Source organism: Rutidosis leptorrhynchoides, unplaced genomic scaffold (assembly GCF_046630445.1).
Source record: "Rutidosis leptorrhynchoides isolate AG116_Rl617_1_P2 unplaced genomic scaffold, CSIRO_AGI_Rlap_v1 contig626, whole genome shotgun sequence".
Classification (NCBI taxonomy): Eukaryota; Viridiplantae; Streptophyta; class Magnoliopsida; order Asterales; family Asteraceae; genus Rutidosis; species Rutidosis leptorrhynchoides.
The window spans coordinates 1-18,670 of record NW_027266847.1 but is presented as its reverse complement, the minus strand read 5'-3'; the positions used below and the strand labels follow the sequence as shown (position 1 = coordinate 18,670).

Below are 18,670 nucleotides of genomic sequence, written 5' to 3'. Positions count from 1 at the left end.
CCAGATCAGTAGAGGTATATTTTTTTTCCAGGAAGCAAGTCAAGGATGGCCAGACACTCTACATCTTGTGCTTCGCCTTCGAGGTGGAATGCGGACTTTCTCAACTTTGTAGATGTCAACACATTCGAATTCTTTCCTAAAAAATCTCTCAATTAATGTCAACTACGCATATTTTTTCAATGGATAGCTAATTTTACCAAAAATAGAGATAGACATAGTAGTAAAGTTCCATCAATCTATCTATACCAAAGAATTATTTCTCAACCATCTATACCAAAGCATTATTTCTCAAATTCTGAAATAATTGCTCTTCATTTATCATATTTCACAATCGGAACAATGATTGTTGCAAATTTGCAAGACTATTATGCTAAAAAGTTTCTAACAATAATTCCTTAAATTTTGGGATGTAAAGAAACTACAAAATTTTGGAGGGGCCAAGCTCATTATATGAATATGAAAATTTTTGTAAATAAAGAAAAGCATCAGCAAGTGGGGCCAGGAAGGAGACCTGGATTGCTACCGTTCTTAGGGTGGAGCTAACTGTCATTGAGAGAGACCAAATCAGGTTTGCCTATTCCCATCCCAAAGGCAATGTTAGCAAATACAATCTGGACCTCTCTAGTATGCTATTTCGTTTAGAAAGCTACTCTTTGGGAGGCTGCTAATCCAGCATGATAGTACATTGTCTTATACGGCACTTCTCATTCAAGTATTTTGCAACGTCAACACATTCACTCTTCGAAAGGCAATATATTGTGCCACAAAAATTAGCAAAACAATTCTTTAGCAGCTCTCCAAGCTGCTTCAGTGGTTCCTTGGTCTTAGCTATAACCTCTATTTTAGATTTGCTCTGTCAAAGCTTGTCTCAAGAACATAAGCATGGGGAATCCTAAGAGCTTTTAGGATATCCTACAATGATGTATAATTCAATTAGAACAAATAGATTATTTGAACAAAATCAGGAGGTTAACGTGTAAGTTTAGTACTTCACGAGCTGAGTAGCAGTAGCAGTCAAGGCCATCACTAGACATACAGAAAGTTTTGCTTGAGACATCCCAGTCCCCGATAATCTGGACAAAAACCATGTCCCCATTGACAACAATAACGACAACCACGGAAGTGACAATCAATGAGCTTTTCTCATAAATCAGTCAAATGAACAAGAAAAGCTCAAACTAGCAGTATGTTCCTTTCACGAGATCACATTGGCAGAGCAAATCCAGTTAAGACCTTGAAAGAAATGCAATCAATGACCACATGGGAGAATCTTTATCTTTCTCAAGTTGCTAACATATAGTATAACCATTAACAGAATAAAAAGGGACTCAAGAACCAGCTTAAGAGACTGAGAATCATGCCAAACAAAGACAGGAGATGGGATCGTTGATCCAAGCTTATGCCGGTTCCAATTACTTTGGAAAGTAATCTCCATTGGAGTTTATTTAAGTTGTCTTCTTTACTCAATATAATGAATGTGAGCTACTAAGTGTTCCCAAATGATGGAACCTAGGTCTTTTCTAAAGTTTAAACAACGAACACTGCATTCTGTTATATTATAACTTCAAAGGTGTCTGGGCTTCAGAAGGTTTAGTGTAACACTGACAATTTAATTAGGCTAGAAACACTGAAAATTCAAAAAGGTTTGGAGAAAGAGTTTAAGTTTGTATATATAAAAGTTAACTTGCTTAGCTATATCAGGAACCAAGGACAATAGTTTTGCAGTGGCAACATCACAAGTAATTATTCCTTTTGAAGTAACTCTAGCGTGATCTTTCTTCATGTACGAGGCATACCAAAAATTATGCATACCTCGCGCAATGTGTCTCGTCAACAACAAAACCAGCTAGTTGTGCGCGCAATGCATGATGGTTGAATATAAAAAATTTATAAAGAACCTTTTCAAAAAAGTTATGGTGCATAAAAAACAATACCTTTTTATGCTAGCATTTCAATATCTTGAGAATTGATGGTTTTCCCACAATCCTTTGAGGAGTTACATACAATAGCTTGCATGATGGTTTATCTTTTCTGGAAAGGCAGGGAAAGCAGAAGTGGAGATTAATAATTTAACAGTCACAACACTTAGCATAAAAGCTTTAGAAGTCCAATATAGTTAAACCTTTGCCTTAGTTCTTGGAGGACAGCTGCTGCTTGGGCAGCAGTTTGTTGAGAGTTCAAGAAAGTAGATTGTATTCCGTACTTGAGGGTTGGAGTAACTAATTGATCTTGGATGAGAGATAGCAACGAGATATAACAACTGTGACACCTGATTTAAGAGTTGCTGGCGGCTAAAACAAAGGGTAAAAACAGCAGAAGAACACATGAACAAAGGAAGGGGCAAGCGAATTATTATTTCTTTCACCATCAGCTGATCAGGAAGGATTAGTAGTCACTACTTGTCTTATAATTACTTCATAGATCATCACCCCTTGTGAGATAATGGCATAGCCAATAACTGCGAGGAAATTTAGAAATCTCAAACCCATATTTGGTGGAAGTACTTTGAAAATTATTCCTCTTTGACTTAGTAACCCATTTGGATTGGACATATATTATGACTGACAACAACACTTGCGTGCACAAACAAGATGAATTTTCCGGTCAATGATCAGAAGGTCCTAGATGCCGCATTGGTTGCCAATTCTATGTCATCCAAGGTTTGCAATTCCTCATAACTCAGAGTTCCTTGTTCGCATGTCGAGATCTGAGAGCAATGTCTTTTATTTGAAACTGACGATATCAAACCTTGAGTGACAGTGTTCTTACAGTCCTTCACCACAAATAAGCCTCTCCAGCAGCATAAATAGTTTCTGACATGGGAGTGATAGAAAATGAAAATTGTGCACAAAGAAATCCCAAGCCTTCATTTCGCAAAACACTCATATCAAAGACGACAGATGCTAAGTCCAACACTTGGATGATGTACTTTACTTTCAAAACAAAAATCAACTGTTTTCATTGGCCAAATGGTTCTAATATAAGTAATTTTAGATCTTAAAGACTGAAGTAACTGGCAAAAGTTAGGAGTGTCTTATACATATGATCGGATGAGAGCCCTCATAAGCAATTTACTAAATGCTTGTACAGACAAACCTGCGTAAGGTCCTTTGCTGTAAGCAGAATTACAAGCAAACTGGAAATGATCAAGGAAAGACATTAGTTTTAAGAGCAAAGAACAGTGACACGCTAATTTAAGGGGTTGGGCAGTTTTGTCCATGTCAATGGGAGGACTTGATTCACAATGACCAAGAGGGAATTGCAATAAGAAATAAATCAATTTCTCGCTAACCAAAACCCCAATTGCAAGAGTCAATCAAAAGCGAACTAGATGAGTGGAAAGCGTTTCCCAAGAGTTTTCTGAAAGGACACTCTAAACTCTCCTGATCAAAAACCAAGACAATCTGTCTTCTTATTTTCCTTCTTGGCCTAAATATACCTCAGCATAAAAAATAAATAAAAATATGAGTTGCAGAATCATCGTTAAAAGAATAAATTGTGGCCAGACTCTAGGATTTGCCCAGTAACTATCGTGGCTTCTTCAGGTGTCCACAGTTGCTTCACTGAACGGCCAACCCTGTACAATACTTAGACATTTTTCAAGCTGCGTATTTGGTCCATGCAATTAAACGAGCCAATCCCAAGCCAAATTTAGGTCCATGAATAAAAAACTCGAGCCACAAATTTAACAACTATCACCCAATTACGTTTGGGCATGAGAAAAAAACATTCCAAGCCACCATGCTTTTCTTTCTTTTCCTTAATCCTTTCAAACTGGTGGGGGCAGAAGGGAGTGAGACAACTTCATAGTTTTCAAAAGCATGCCATGGATTCTAAAGATCGTCTGGCTAGAAGTTGAGTGGATAAAGGGCTCAGAGTACTGCTCTGATCAGGAATATAGCATGTGGGTTTCCTGCCCATTATACTGCCAAATATATCGCCATCGTCTTCACTGTCAGTAAAGGAATCTACCTCAAGGAAAGTTTGATTTTTCTCAGGTTGTGGAGAATCTTCTATAATATTGACATCGTGCACAACATTGCATTCACCATCATTACTGAAATCTTGGCCAAATATATCAGTCAAAACTCCACAAGCCTTTGATTCCACAGCTTGCAAATCATCCCAATCCTCAAAATTTTGCATGGTTTCAGGAAGTTCTGCTAGGAAGTCATCGCCCCAGTGCTCAACAGTGATAAACTCTCGACCTTCGTCGCCTTAAGAAAACCAAAAGAAGAAAGAAATAATTTTACAAGTTCCACGGCAAACAAGAGATCAAATAAACACAATCCACAATACGTAATTTGCACTTAGTTCAGTGAGACACCATATTTATATGTAGGCAAGACACCATACGTAAATTTGTAGTCAGTTCAAAAATAAGTCAGACAGTTTGCTAGTCAATAAGACCGCTCCACAAAACACACGGAGAAATAGGGATGAGATCAATGAACTAGATTTAACCAGCTCTGGTCCATTCACATCCAAAAAGCAAACCATTCCACAGCCATCATCAGAATGACGACTAACCCCAATAAATCTCCGTATTCAGGACTACACAATCAATCGATTCACAAATCATCCACACAACACAATCAATCGTCAGAATACCTACATAGCCTCCACAACGCTAATCGGCATAAAAAGATGGGCGACGAAATAACGATTCGAGTTACCGTAGAGGGAAACAAGACGGTCCCAAGCACTTGCTAGACTGCTCGTCGAAGCCGAACTCGAGAGCCAAGCTCAGCAACCCCAAACTTTCTCTACCTCCTCCAAGCCCCGATCCTCCATGGAGTCTCGACCTGTTCAAGCGATTCAATCGATCAATCAATGATGCACGCGCTGCAGTCGAATCGAGACGATCACTAATCTCTCTAGAGACCGTGCGCTTTGAAGTGCTCTTTTCAAAAGACGTTCCCAGTGATGGCAGGATTGGTGATGTTTTCCGCTACCTATTTTTATAGATACGCCGGAGAATGGGAGAGATTGAGCCTTATTTTTTCCATTTTTTTTTTTAAATTTCCTCTTTCGCCCCTGAAGTTTGTCTAAGCTCTATTTTGCACCCCGGGCTTCATTTGACACGCTTGGGCTTGAATCATCGTTAACCTCGGCAGATAGGATTATGTGTGAAGGTTACTTTGGAAACGGAAGACTTGCACATCATATGAAAGTTACAGACGTGTCTGTTGCTGTGCGTCGGTGAAAGACAACATTGACAAAGTAATATTGTTTCTTAATTTACATTTTTTTCCTTTCTATATATTAAACATAAATATTACAGTGGAATGTTTTTCAAAACTTTAGGAAAAATAGCATTTCCAAACACTACTTTACTGTTTGGCAAAAATAATAATAAAAAACTACTTTATTATGGGCAAAACCTCCTGATGGGGACAGAAATTTCACAAGTCAAAACTCTCGTTTATGGGATTAGTCCTACATTCAATGTGGACAGTTGGATAGAAAGGGAAAAAACATGATCCGTCGAGTCTATTTTGCAAAATTGATTTTCTGTCATCACTTCAATACATGAAAAGAAAGTATGGATGTGATCAAATTATCATTTGATAAAGAAAAGTTACGATGAGTAAGGAAATCTACCAAGACAAAGATCTCAAGACTTTACGAAGTGCAAAGGAGAATTATGGGTTCTCTCTTTCGTTTATGGACATGATCAATTTATCATTTATAATGGTCTCCATTTTATAAATTATCAATTAATTTATAAAGGATTCTTAACAGCTCTCTCTTTTGTTTGAGTAGAAGATTAGACTCCAAGCCACAGTCCTTTAAGATACATCGAGTTTACAGAATTCACGTATCTTCTTTTTTAGCTAGGCTATATAAATAACATATTCCTGTTTATTCTATTATTCTATACTGAGTTGTATATTGTGAGGATTGCCATTAGAGCCTATCGTATTGAGTTTCATAATTTGATGGGTGAAATTGTCTTTGAGGATAGTACTTGCCTGGCTCAAACAATTAGTCTCTTTTTTTTTCATCATTTTTAATAGCTTTCCAACACATATTATCTAATACTTTTCCAACACTGCCATGGAGAAAGGCAAAGCCAGAGCAAGGGAAACAAAAGGGATGCATTGTTTTGTTTCAAATCGTTCAATTGCAAGTGCTCCTTGCGCTGAGATTCTTCTCTCTATCCTTGTATTCAAACAAGAGCGCCGGAGAAGAGAGCATCAATGGAGTATCGGATTCCTTCTTCAATGTCATCTAACAAGTTATAGCTCCATATATCAATTAATTATTTAAAATTTTTAAGTTTTAAGAGAATAGTTCGGTTAGATCATGTATCATTTAAAAATATGTTGGATTCAGATAAAAATCGTTATCACGTGGAGCTAGCATGGAATAAATACAACACAAGTTTACGTCCATTTGTTTATCTCTGCCTCACATTCCCAATTCCATTTAAGGTTTTATGGGCCGCGGATATACTTTTAAAAATTAGCCAACTGGGCTCTGGCGTCCAGGACACAGCGCCTCCACCCGTGGCACGGGATCATGTTCCAGCAGAAAGTCAACACAAAACCGCGTTGTCCGACTCCCCGAGTACAAGTTCGCTCAGCTTCCAGATCTGAAGCACATCGAAGCCTCTACGACCAGAGCGAGAGCTTCGGCTTGAACCAGCGGAGGAAGCAGCGATCTTCTTTCTCGTGAATCCATCAAGCAGTACGCCAGAGGCTGTCGCGAGGAGCACCTGCAGTCGCTCCTTCCGAACCACCGGCTTCAAAGGACCGACCCATCGGTAGTTTTCTTGAGGGACTGGTTCTTCGGCGGGCGCCAATCAGCAGGTAAAATCAACTCGAATCGTGTCGAGTTTCGAACTTTTAGTGTTCCGCTTGCTGTAATTTCTGATCATGGACTCTGCTGAGGCGATTAGGGTTCCTGGGTTGGAGGGTCTTCGCTCGGAACACGAGGGTCGTTTCTGGATCTCCGGATATACCAGAGGAGCTGCGATTTCATCGGAAGATTTTGTAGCCCTGTCTGTTGTTGGTGATTTTGTAGCCACTACTCGTCCTTTCTCGTGATGTTCGGAACCTGAGATGATCTGCAAGTTTACCTCGGCGTCTTTCCAAACCAAGTCGGTCTAGGTCGAGGCGTGAGGGTGATCCTCGGGATTGCACTGCCTTTCGGAACTTGGACACAACTCGATCTGCTTCAAAGGCGACTTCTTCTCGAACACTGACACCTATCACAGTTATTTCATCTCTGAATACTTCCTCCACGAGGTAAGTCCGACCTTTGTCCTCCGGTCTATTACATTTGATAGGACCAAAATACACTTTATTATTACTCATTGCTTTAGTGCCTAGCATCCTCAAAGGCATATAGAATAACACATGTGAAATTCCTTTGGGACAAAAGCCCGTCTAATTAAAATTATGAAAATACCCTTCTACACCCGATTTTAGGTCCATTGGCCCTATGTGCACCCAATTGTCCAAAATTACTTTTTTTTTAAAGCCTGAAACATCCAAAATACTCAGTTTTTGCAGAAATAATTCTTTTTTCACCTTGAATACATTTAAAAACTAGATTTTTTCCAAATATCAATTGTGCTGGTCTATTCTCTTCAATAATTGCACAAAACCTTTCAAAGGCTACAGATTAGAATTGTCAACAACAAAAATTTATCTGAATAGATCAAATCAACTAGAGAATTTTTGGATGTCCATAAAAACATTTTCCATTATATTGGCAATTTTCGTAATTTCTGGAAACTGACAGAAAATTCAATTTTTTTTTCTGGAAATTATAAAAAATGCACAATTTGTACTATTTTTTTGTGCTGGTTACAATGGAAATTTGAAAGTGAGTGAAGCTGCTGGTTTCAATGAACTTAGACATATTTAATATGTGGACAATTTTTAGGTGGACTTTATCTTAGCAGATTGAATTAGAGAAACTTGTCATAAAGTGTGGTTTTCATGCGATTTTATTGCTTACAACAAAGACATGACTTCTACGTATATATAGCGTAGAAAATTACTGACATCCGATGGATTTGACGATATGATTTATGCATGTTTAGGGTGGGAGGAGAATGTAGCATTTACAAGATTAAGAATGTCACACCCCAATCCTTGGGCACGCACACATCCTTCTACTTGGTCGATTTTAGAATGCGATATTCTAGGACTATGTATCACTGACCCTTTTATTTTTAATAGCACATGCGGAAGCAGTTATAAATCCCAAGACAATAAAACGATGGGATAGAAAAATAAGTCATATTTTTCATATTGAAATCCACAACCATACTTTTATACAGAGCACAACTCAAAGTACATTCACAAAATTATTCCCAACTTTATGATCTCACTCTATTCACATACAAACAAGGTTCACAAAAGAGGATGGGATCTCAGTCCTCATTCGGGTCGTACTCGGGATCATCCTGATCCTCTTCTGACTCTTCTTCACTAAGCTCGTTTCCCTCAAGCTCTTCATCTTTTTCTAGCTCATCATCCTCTTCTTGTTCCTCCTCCTCAGGCTCGTCTATGGGCTTGAAATGGTTATACAATAACCATTGAGATTGCATCTCAGCAAGTTCTTCCCCACTAAGATTCGATTAGGAAACCAATACACCACATGGTTGCCTAAGCACAACATGATTCAGAAGACTTACCTTGGCATCCATGCCAACTTGCAATTCAAGATTATACACATATGCCTCATAAATTGCATCAAACAATCAATCAAATCATGACAAATGGATCAAATCATTAATCAATCGACCTAGTCGATTATATGTCAGTCGGACCATTTCCAGGTCAATTCACTCCTTATTATACAACCTCCAATTGTATATTCAGTCACAGAGCTACAGTAATGCTCTCGGGCGTCGTTTTCGCCAAGGTAACGTATGCAATGAACAGCACTCGTGCGTTCTTTAAGGCACCGTTTTCACCAGTGATATTCTTAATCACCGAACCACGTATATCCATAATAATGCATGTAGTAGACAGTACTCATGTGTTCTTTAAGACGCCGTTTTCACTAGTGATTTCTTTATCACCGAACCACGTATGTCCATATTAATGCAGGTAATAGACAGCATTCGTGCGTTCTTTAAGGCGCCGTTTTCACCAGTGATTTTCTTATCACCGAACCACGTATGTCTATACCTCATACCTGATCAGTCTTAGCCAAGAGTATTCCCAGTTCAATATCACGATTCTCTCCACTTTACAATTCATCAAAGTATTATAAATGCTTGATAATCATACTCGGCCATCTACTAATCAATCATTCGATTTTACTCAATTTCAATCAATTTAGGAATAATTCCTTAAATTGTCACAATTAATTCAATTCCACGCAACGTAGAGCTCAAATAAATAAATGAACTGCACCACGACAATCAACATGAAATTTCGGTCATCGACTATCCCTACCTAATTTCTAAAAATAAATAAATAATTAATTAATTTCGAAAATTAATAAATAAATACAAAAAAAATCCAATTTAGGCCTGTAATGCTAATTGAAGCCAGAAAAGAGTCGGGAAAAATCCCGAGATGCATTCAATAAATAGTACAAACTATTCTCGAGCTAATTACACTAACCACCTAACTAATATGCAATGCAATTATCTAATAATCACTAATCCATTCTAATCTAATAATCTAATCCTACTTAATTAATACTAATTAACCCCTTAAGTATAATGATTCTACTAAGCAAGGATTAGTGAGATTAATCACTTGATTAAAAGCGGAGACCGGATCACCGCGATGGCGGCCGAGCTTTGGGATTGCAACGATGCCGGTGGGCTTGGACCAGGCCCAAAGGCTTCACTAGCCCACAGAAAAATATTAGGCTTGGCTTCGGGCTTCTTCGCGGGCTTGGGCCTGCTGAATCCTTGGGCCAAACTAAAGGGGCTAGAATTACATGAACTGGGCTTGAAACTTGGGCTGAGATGGGCTTGAAACAAAACTGAACTAGACCGTGAACTCTACTGGCTTCGCTGGGCTGCTGCTGGAATTCTATGGCTGAACGTGCGAAGGTGCTGGGCTTCAAGATGGGCTTGGGTTCACGCGGGAATGAAGACACGGTGGAGGTGTTGGACGCATGCGGCTTTGCTGGCTTTGCTGGCTTGAAGGCAAGTGGTCAATCGACCTCTGGTGACGACCGCGCAAGAGGAAGACACGAAGTTGTTGCAGCTTCTTCACATGGGCAGCTGTCTCATGCTGGCTCTGCAAGAGTCAACAAATCGGTGGAATCGTGGACTGCTCAGTGAACGGTGGAAGACGCTTGGCAACTCACGCTTCGCTGGCAGCCGAAGGAAAAGGAGTGGACGCGAGGGCGTGGGCTACAAACGGTCAACTGACGGGCTTCGCAGGTTTAAAGATTGACCAAGAGATGCTGGTTGATGGACAAGTGACGAGGATGAGGGGAATTCAGTGGATGGGCAAACGTTTTCGGTGGGGGATGCCGTTACAGAGGAGGAGACCGAATGAAGAAGCTGAAAGACGAAAATGAAAGTGAAGCGGAAGACCGAGGTTGTCGCACAAAAGGAAGGATGAGAGAGAGAGGGCTATCCGGTTGAGGTGAGAGAGAGTGAGGGAGAGAAGAGATGGAGATGAGAGGGATGAGGGCTCCACATGGCCTTCTTTTTCCAAGCTTGGTCTTCAAGCTTTAACCTAGGCCAAGTATAACTCCTTGGCTCACATTGGGGGGCTACGAAATTGAAGTGAGGTGGCTTCAATTTGATTCAATTCTCTATTGATTCTCCTCGATCGGCTCTCATAAAAATCAATTGATGTCTCATCTATCAAATTTATAATTTTCCTCATCTAAGAATTTCTCATGCTTCTCAATTTTGTAACCAGAATTAATCCCCGGCTTCAACTGAATGACAACGGCCATAAACTAACTTTCTTCCAAAAAGTCTCGGTTGTCAGAAAAATCTTCTAAGACTGAGTCGTAGGTCCTAGAATTTATTGTGATCTAACAAAATGTTCAATTTCTGAAATCGGACTTGAATCGGTGATTAATTTCCATTTGGCGCGTTTTTAGCGTGGCTACCGGATAGTTTTCATAACTTTTTAAGACAAATAACCCGTTGTCAATTTTCTTCGAACCACTTTGAACCCACTTAATGGCGACTCTCGATTATCATGAAAATCTCGAAGATTCAATTACAGACACAGGGTACCAAAACGATAGTAAAATCGGATTAGTGTCGATCGATGAGAATTTTCCAATTTAGTGGAGTCACCCACGATCGGCCACACATCTCCGTCAAACAGACTTATCTTTGATCTTAAATCGATTTTTAACTGTGCCGTAATGGCCTCTAAAGATAAACACGGTCGAAAAGTCGGTTCTTGATCGAATTCTCAAGTCTATTTACTTTAAAGTCCTTAATAGCTTTCCTAGTTAGTCTAGTTATCTCAAGAGTGATCAGCTCTGAGAATAGCTCTATAGATGGGTCAATGAGATGCCCGATTAAATCAGTAGAAAACAGGTTGAAAAATTTGGGATGTCACAAAGAACGTCTTTAATAATAATATAATGGAAGATTCACAAGTCAGTTAGAGCCACATTTATCATTTTAACAAAATGGTTTTTAAGTAGATATGAACAGAAGTAATCATTTCGTACTCTGGTCCAAATTATGTGGCTTGACTTGGCTTGCCACCTGAAAACAATTTAATTGCTACCGGTCCTCAATAATAATTCGAGACTATTGCCTACTACTAATTGGTCCTCTATCTCTGTCTCTGTCTCTGTCTCTGTCTCTCTTTCTCTCTCGCATGCGCGCGCTCATTTCCCACTTTATCTTTCGCATTAGGCATCTCTCTTGTGGAACCTTGTTTTTTCCTTTTCATTCACTCGGATCTCTTCCCTTTCATCGATTTTGTCCTTCGAGGCTTGTTTAGGATCTCTCTCTCTCCAATCTCGTGCCTCTCTTCACATCTTAGCTCGCGGGTGGTAATCACTTGTTCATCTCTTATTAGCGTGTCATTTCTATTGATTATGTTGCTTTACTATTGGAATAATCGGCTAAACTAAGTGTGGTCCGGGCCTTTTTGTCTATTGGGGATGTGGGGGTGGTTGCTGAATAGCAGAGGAGGGTCTTCTATTCTTTTTTGGAGTTGCTGTTGCCTGTTGACGAGGTATGTCCCCAGCTCAGATTTGACTTCAGAGAAAAAATGAAAGCCTTTTGTTTTCGACTTTAGATGTGGCTAATCCAATGATGGCCTTGTTGTCTGATGCTTAGGTGAACTGTAATTCAGTAGTGATCTTTTGTTGAACTAGAACAAGTAGGTTTGCAAGGGTGCTAGACTCTATTGCGTGGAAATTTGCCACATTTCGATTGAATTCATAGACCATTTTTTTTAATGCATTGTGAACTTTCTTTGTGTTTGAAGGTCCTAGATCAAGTTATAGAAAAATAAATCCAAAAAATAAAAGTAGGTTGGTTCCTAGGTCAACTAGTTTGGTTCTCAGTTATAAAAAAGGAGACCCAATCATTACATGATAAGTTCCTGATTCTTAGTTTAGAACCTTCTCATCCTGAAACTGATCATACTAAGAGTAAATCTTTTCTTAAGGAGACTTCATTCGACAATTTTACCTCCCTCTAGAACATTCCAAATGAGTAATATCCTGTTTTACTCGAATTGTTGGACCATTAATCCTAGAAAGTGTATTCCCTTTCACCTCTAATTCGTTTTTTCTCCCTTCTTTAGCAAGAAAAAAGAAAGCAAAAATCATTTTCTCACTTCAAAGCTTCAAAAATTTACTGATCCTTTACTTTAAAAGAAAAAAAGTAAATGAGGAATTAAAAAGTGCAGTGAGAGTTTGAGCATTTTAACTGTATCACTACTTTTTACCCGCTCACAACTCATGATAATTTCAATCATCGCAATATAAAACATACCAAAGTCCATAGTATGATACTTCTTAAGATCTTTTACATGATATCCAATAGTAAGAAAAAATATAAATCGATCTTATTACACACACATGAAAACAATCGAACAAATTGGGCCATACATGCATATTAGGAGAGTCACCTAGCTTTATATCACTCATTTCTTACACCTCTTTCTTTACAAACAATAAATTCATTCTTCAAAATGTGATTAATCAATTTAACTTGAATTATCACAAATTTAGCCAATTATCCAATTCTACTTCCATTTCAAGTCGTTCCTTTGCGGTGCTTCTTGTGTCTTTATGCTTGTATTCAATAATCTCAATAAGAAGAAAGAAAAGAGTGCATAAAAAGAGAGCACTAAGGGAGCATCCGCTCCTCCGTTTGGTGCCATCCAATAGCTCTATTTTATAGACAAGATGTCAATTAATTTTTTAGATTTGAAAATTTGAATTGAAAGGTTCGGTGATGGCATATTAATTTAAAACAAATTCATTTTACATGGAATTGTAGCATGTGGTGCCAGCGTGAAATAGATAAAAGATAATAACTACGAGCATTTGTTTATCTCTACCTCACATTTCCAACTTCATAAAGAATATGACAATTTTAAACAAAATTAAAATATAAAGTCCCAAGTGCTTGTGCTTGAAGAGGAGAAACGCCAATCACCATAAATCATTGAGACTCTAATTTTTGTTCTGAGATATATTTGGTTTGATGGCTTTAGGGTAAGGTGCGAAGGTGATCCTCGAATTGTACTGTCTTTCAAGACTTGAACACAAGTTGATCTACTTCAAGGCGACTTCTTCTCAAATACTAAAACCCATCATAGTAATTTCATCTCTACATCGCTTCTCAAGGGAAGCCAAACCTTCATTCTCCTATCTATTACAATTGATAGGACTAAAATATATTCGATTATTACTCATGGCCTGATGCCTAACATCCTTGAAGGCATACAAAATATTTCTTGTGAAATTCCCTTGATTTTTTTCAAAATCATCATCACATATATTGCTAATTTTTCTTATTAAAATCTTCTCATTTAAATTAATTGGTTATTTTGAACCAAAAAAAAAACTTTATGAATGGTTAGACCGGTTGAATCTGGTGGAATCACATGCTGGCCTTATCTTGACGTTGTTTTCAAAACACAAAACATTAATGGTTAACTGAACTCTTGGGACAAAAAAGCCTACTTGATAAAAATTGCGAAAATACCCTTCTAGACTCAATTTTGGTCCATTGGCCTTATACATACAACAATTGTCCAAAATTACTTAAAGCATGAAAGATCCAAATACTCAGTTTTTGTGAAAATATTTCTTTTTTTCTTGAAAATAGTTAAAAAAAAAACTATATTTTTCCGAATATTGATGGTGCTAGTCTATTTCCTTCTATAATCGTACAAAAACTTTCACAGGCTACAGATGAGAATTATCAACAACAATTTTTTTTTTCGAACAGGTCAGATCAACCAGAAAATTTTTGGATGTCCATAATACCATTTTTCATTTTATCGGAAATTTTCGTAATTTCTAGAAAAATGACAGAAAATTCAAATGTCTTTCGGAAATTATGAAAAATTCACAATCATACTATTTTTTTGTGCTGGTTAAAATGGAAAGCTTGAAAGTGAGCAAAGCTGCTGCTTTCAACATACTTACGCATATTTAATATGTGGACAATTTTTAGGTGGACTTTATCTTTGTGGATTGAATTAGAGAAACTCATGATAAAGTGTGGTTTTCATGCAATTTTACTGCTTAGAGCAAAGACATGACTTATATATATAGCGTAGGAAATTACCAACTTACAATTGATTTGACAATATGATTTATGCATGTTTAGGGTGGGAGGAGAATTTAGCATTTGTAGGAGTAAGAACATCTTTGAAAATAATATAATGGAAGATTCATACGTCGGTTAGAGCCACATTTATCAGTTTAACAAAATGGTTTCTAAGTAGATATGAACAGAAGCGGTCATTCTATTCTTACCTTTTACTAAAAAAAAAAGAAAAAGAAGAAGCGGTCATTCTGTACTCTGGTCTGAATTGTGTGGCTTGACTTGGCTTGCCACCTGAACAATTTTATTGCTTCTAGTCTATCAGCCATATGAGGATATCGGTCCATCAATTATAATTTGAGACTATCGCCTACTACTAATTGGTCCTCTCTCTCTCTCTCTCTCTCTCTCTCTCTCTTCTCTCTCTCTCTCTCTCTCTCTCTCTCTCTCGTTTCTCTCTTTATCATTCGCATTCGGCCTCTCTCTTGCAGAACAATTCGAGACTATTGTCTACTGATTAGTCCTCACTCGCTTCCTCTATTCTTTATCCATCTTGAAAGTTCTCGCCCAAGCTTGTTTACAGTCTCCTCTCTCTCCGGTCTCGTGCCTCTCTTAGCATCTCAGCTCGCTTGTGGTAATCACTTTTTCATTCTTATTAGCATCCCGTTTATTTTGATTTTGTCACTTTATTATTGGAATAATTGGCTGAACTAAGTGTGCTCTGGGCCCTTTTTGTCTATTGGGGATGTGGGGGTGGTTGTTGAATAGCAGAGGAGGGTCTTCTATTCTCTCTTTTGGAGTCGCCGTTGCCTATTGACGAGGTATGTCCCCAGCTTAGATTTGACTTCAGTGAAAAAAGGAAACCCTTTTGTTTTCCACTTTAGATGTGGCTAATTTTATGATGGCCTTCCTATCTGATTCTTAGTTGCATCATAATTCAGTACTGATCTTTTGTTGAACTAGAGCAAATAGGTCTGCAAGTACACTAGACTCTGTTGCACGCAAATTTGCCACATTTCAGTTGAATTCATAGACCATTCTTTTTTTTATTTTATGCATTGTGAGGTTTCTCTATGTTTGAAGATCCTAGATCAATTTATGGAAAAATAAATCAAAAAATATAAGTAGGCTGATTCTTGGGTCAACTACTTTGGTTATCGGTTATAAAAGAGGAGAACCAATCATTACATACTAAGTTCCTAATTCTTTGTTGAGAAACCATTTATCCTGAAATCAATCATCCTAAGAGTAAGTCTTCTTAAGAGAAGACTTTATTCAATAATTTTACTCCCTCTAGAACATTCCAAATGAGTATTTTCCTGTTTTACTTGAATTGTTGGACCATTAATCCTAGAAAGTATATTCCCTTTCACCTCTGATTCATTTTCTCCCTTCTTTAGCAAGAAAAAAGAAAAAAAAAATCATTTTCTTACTTCAAAGCTTCAAAAATTGACTGAGTCTTTACTTGAAAAAAAGAAAAGTAAATGAGGAATTAAAAAGTACGGTGAGAGTTTGAGCATTTGAACTATATCGCTACTTTTTACCTGCTCACAACTCATGACAATTTCAATCATCGCAATATAAAACATACCAAAGTCCATATTATGATACTTCCTAAGATCTTTTACATGATATCCAATAGTAAGAAAAAATATAAATCAATCTTATGACACACTCATGAAAACAATCGAATAAATTGGGCCATACACGCATATTAGGAGAGTCACCTAGCTTTATATCACTCATTTCTTACACCTCTTTCTTTTCAAATGATAATTTCGTTCTTCAAAATGTGATTAATCAATTTAACCTGAATTATCACAAATTTAGCCAATTATGCTATTCTACTTCCATTTCAGGTCGTTCCTTTGCGGTGCTTCTTGTGTCTTTATGCTTGTATTCAATAATCTCAATAAGAAAAAGAGTGCATAAAAAGAGAGCACTAACGGAGCATCCGCTCCTCCGTTTGGTGCCATCTAACAAAATATAGCTCTATTTTATAGACAAGATATCAATCAACTTTATAGATTTGAAAATTTGAAATGAAAGGCTCGGTGATAGCATATTCATTCGGAATAAATTCATTTTATATGAAATTGTAGCATGTGGTTCCAGCGTGAAATAGATAAAAGATAAATAACCACCAGCATTTGTTTATCTTTACCTCACATTTTCAAGTGACATTGTTACACAAGATTAAAATATAAAATCACATCCACAATTACTAGCTTGGTCCTTTCTTGAAGTCTTTCACACATTTCTAATTCCGTTTCAACTCAATTATTATCTTTTAAATGATTTATCAAGTTCTGAGTTTCAATGACCAAATAAAGACCAAACGTATACTTATATTCTTAATTGAATGCAATATACTTGTACACAGATTCTAGTTCTGTATAGCACAATTGAAAAACTGATGTACGTGGTACTCGTGGGTGGATCAAGCCAACAAGTTTGACTTCAATAGTGTGAGGTCCAAAAGAAGATAACGCAAGGGCTAAAAGCATCTGCAACTGCTCCTAGTCAATCAATTACCAATTAATTAAAGATTTCATGTTCATTTTTCCTTATGTGGTAACATATTTATGTTCATTATTGTTCATAGAGATTAGTTCATCGATCCTTTTTATGCGCAAAAATGCATCTTTTTTATCCAACTTTCACCCTTAAATTTCCATACATCTTTCATTCCCCTTTTTTACTTTCAATTCATGTTCATGAAAGTTTCTCTGTGTTGTGAATTCATAATTCAAAAGCCTTTTGGACATTACCTCTAAATATCACTGCTTCCTTCTAAAAGTAAGCCTAGACACTTCATTCCCTTCTTTTCTATGCTTTTTCCTAAATTATCTTTTATTTTTTGAATATTTCGCATACTTCTTTTATCATTGTTTTACTGACTTTTCAAGAGTTGAATGATATGCCAACAAAATTGTAATAAAAAAATGACCCATAAAAGAACTCAAGGACAGTGTACAAGTATTTCATATATCATTAGTAACTTAATACTAACGCTAATGCTCATTTGGTGTCATTTAACGAATTATAACTCTATTTTGCAGACAATTTATCAATCAATAATTTAAATTTGAAAGTTTGAAGTGAATAGCTTGGTAACATCGTATCATAGATTCGTCTTATATAAAATTATTGGCATTTGGGGCCAACACGAAATAAATAAGAGAGAAATGACAACGACCATTTGTTCATCTCTACCTTGCATTTCCAACATCATTAAGAATATGACAATTTTAAATAAAATTAAAATATGAAATCACAAAATTTGAATGAAAACATCAAAGTAGTGAAGCAAACAACCCGAAACGAATAGAGAAGCAACATTGAGAAAAGAGGGAGAGAGGGAAGGAGAACAAAGATGGTCTCAGATTGATTGAAGTTAAGTAAGAGGGAGAGTACCTTGTTCCGAGCTGTTTGAAGAGAGAAGAACGTATCAACTTGTCGGAGAAGCTCGAGTTTGCTTGGAGAAATAAGTTAAAAGTCCTCGAAAAATGTTTGGATGCATGTTGGGTGGAAATGATGTTAATGGAACTTAATTTCATTGATAGAATTAATTATCGTTCATTCTATTCATCCTTAAAAAGGAAGTAAGGCCAATTGGAAGAAAAGTGCAATTGTGGCATTTCCTCTCATTTCTATGCACTTTTAGAAAGAAGTAAAATGTGGGCCCAAAAGGAAGTATTTCCCTTTCATTTAGATTCATTTTCATCGACTTCCTTCATAATCAAAACAACTAATCAATTGAAATTTTTTATTCGATTGATGTTTTAGATTTAGTTAATTTTACATGCCTAAAACTCGAAACCCACCAAATTAAAAACGTGATTGATGAAAATTCCCTCCAATTAGGAAAGTGCACAAATCTGGAGGATCTGGTTTATGGGGCAACAATTACATGACACTTCATTAGTTTGGCCAATGGACATGGGAATACATAGAAGGGGTTGT

At 37.1% G+C, this 18,670-nt stretch overlaps 1 pseudogene; it reads right to left on the bottom strand.

Moving 5' to 3' along the window:
* Nucleotides 1-539: 539 nt before the first annotated feature.
* Nucleotides 540-2,489, bottom strand: LOC139884941 (ATP-dependent DNA helicase Q-like 1; annotated as a pseudogene).
* Between the last annotated feature and the right edge of the window lie 16,181 nt (nucleotides 2,490-18,670).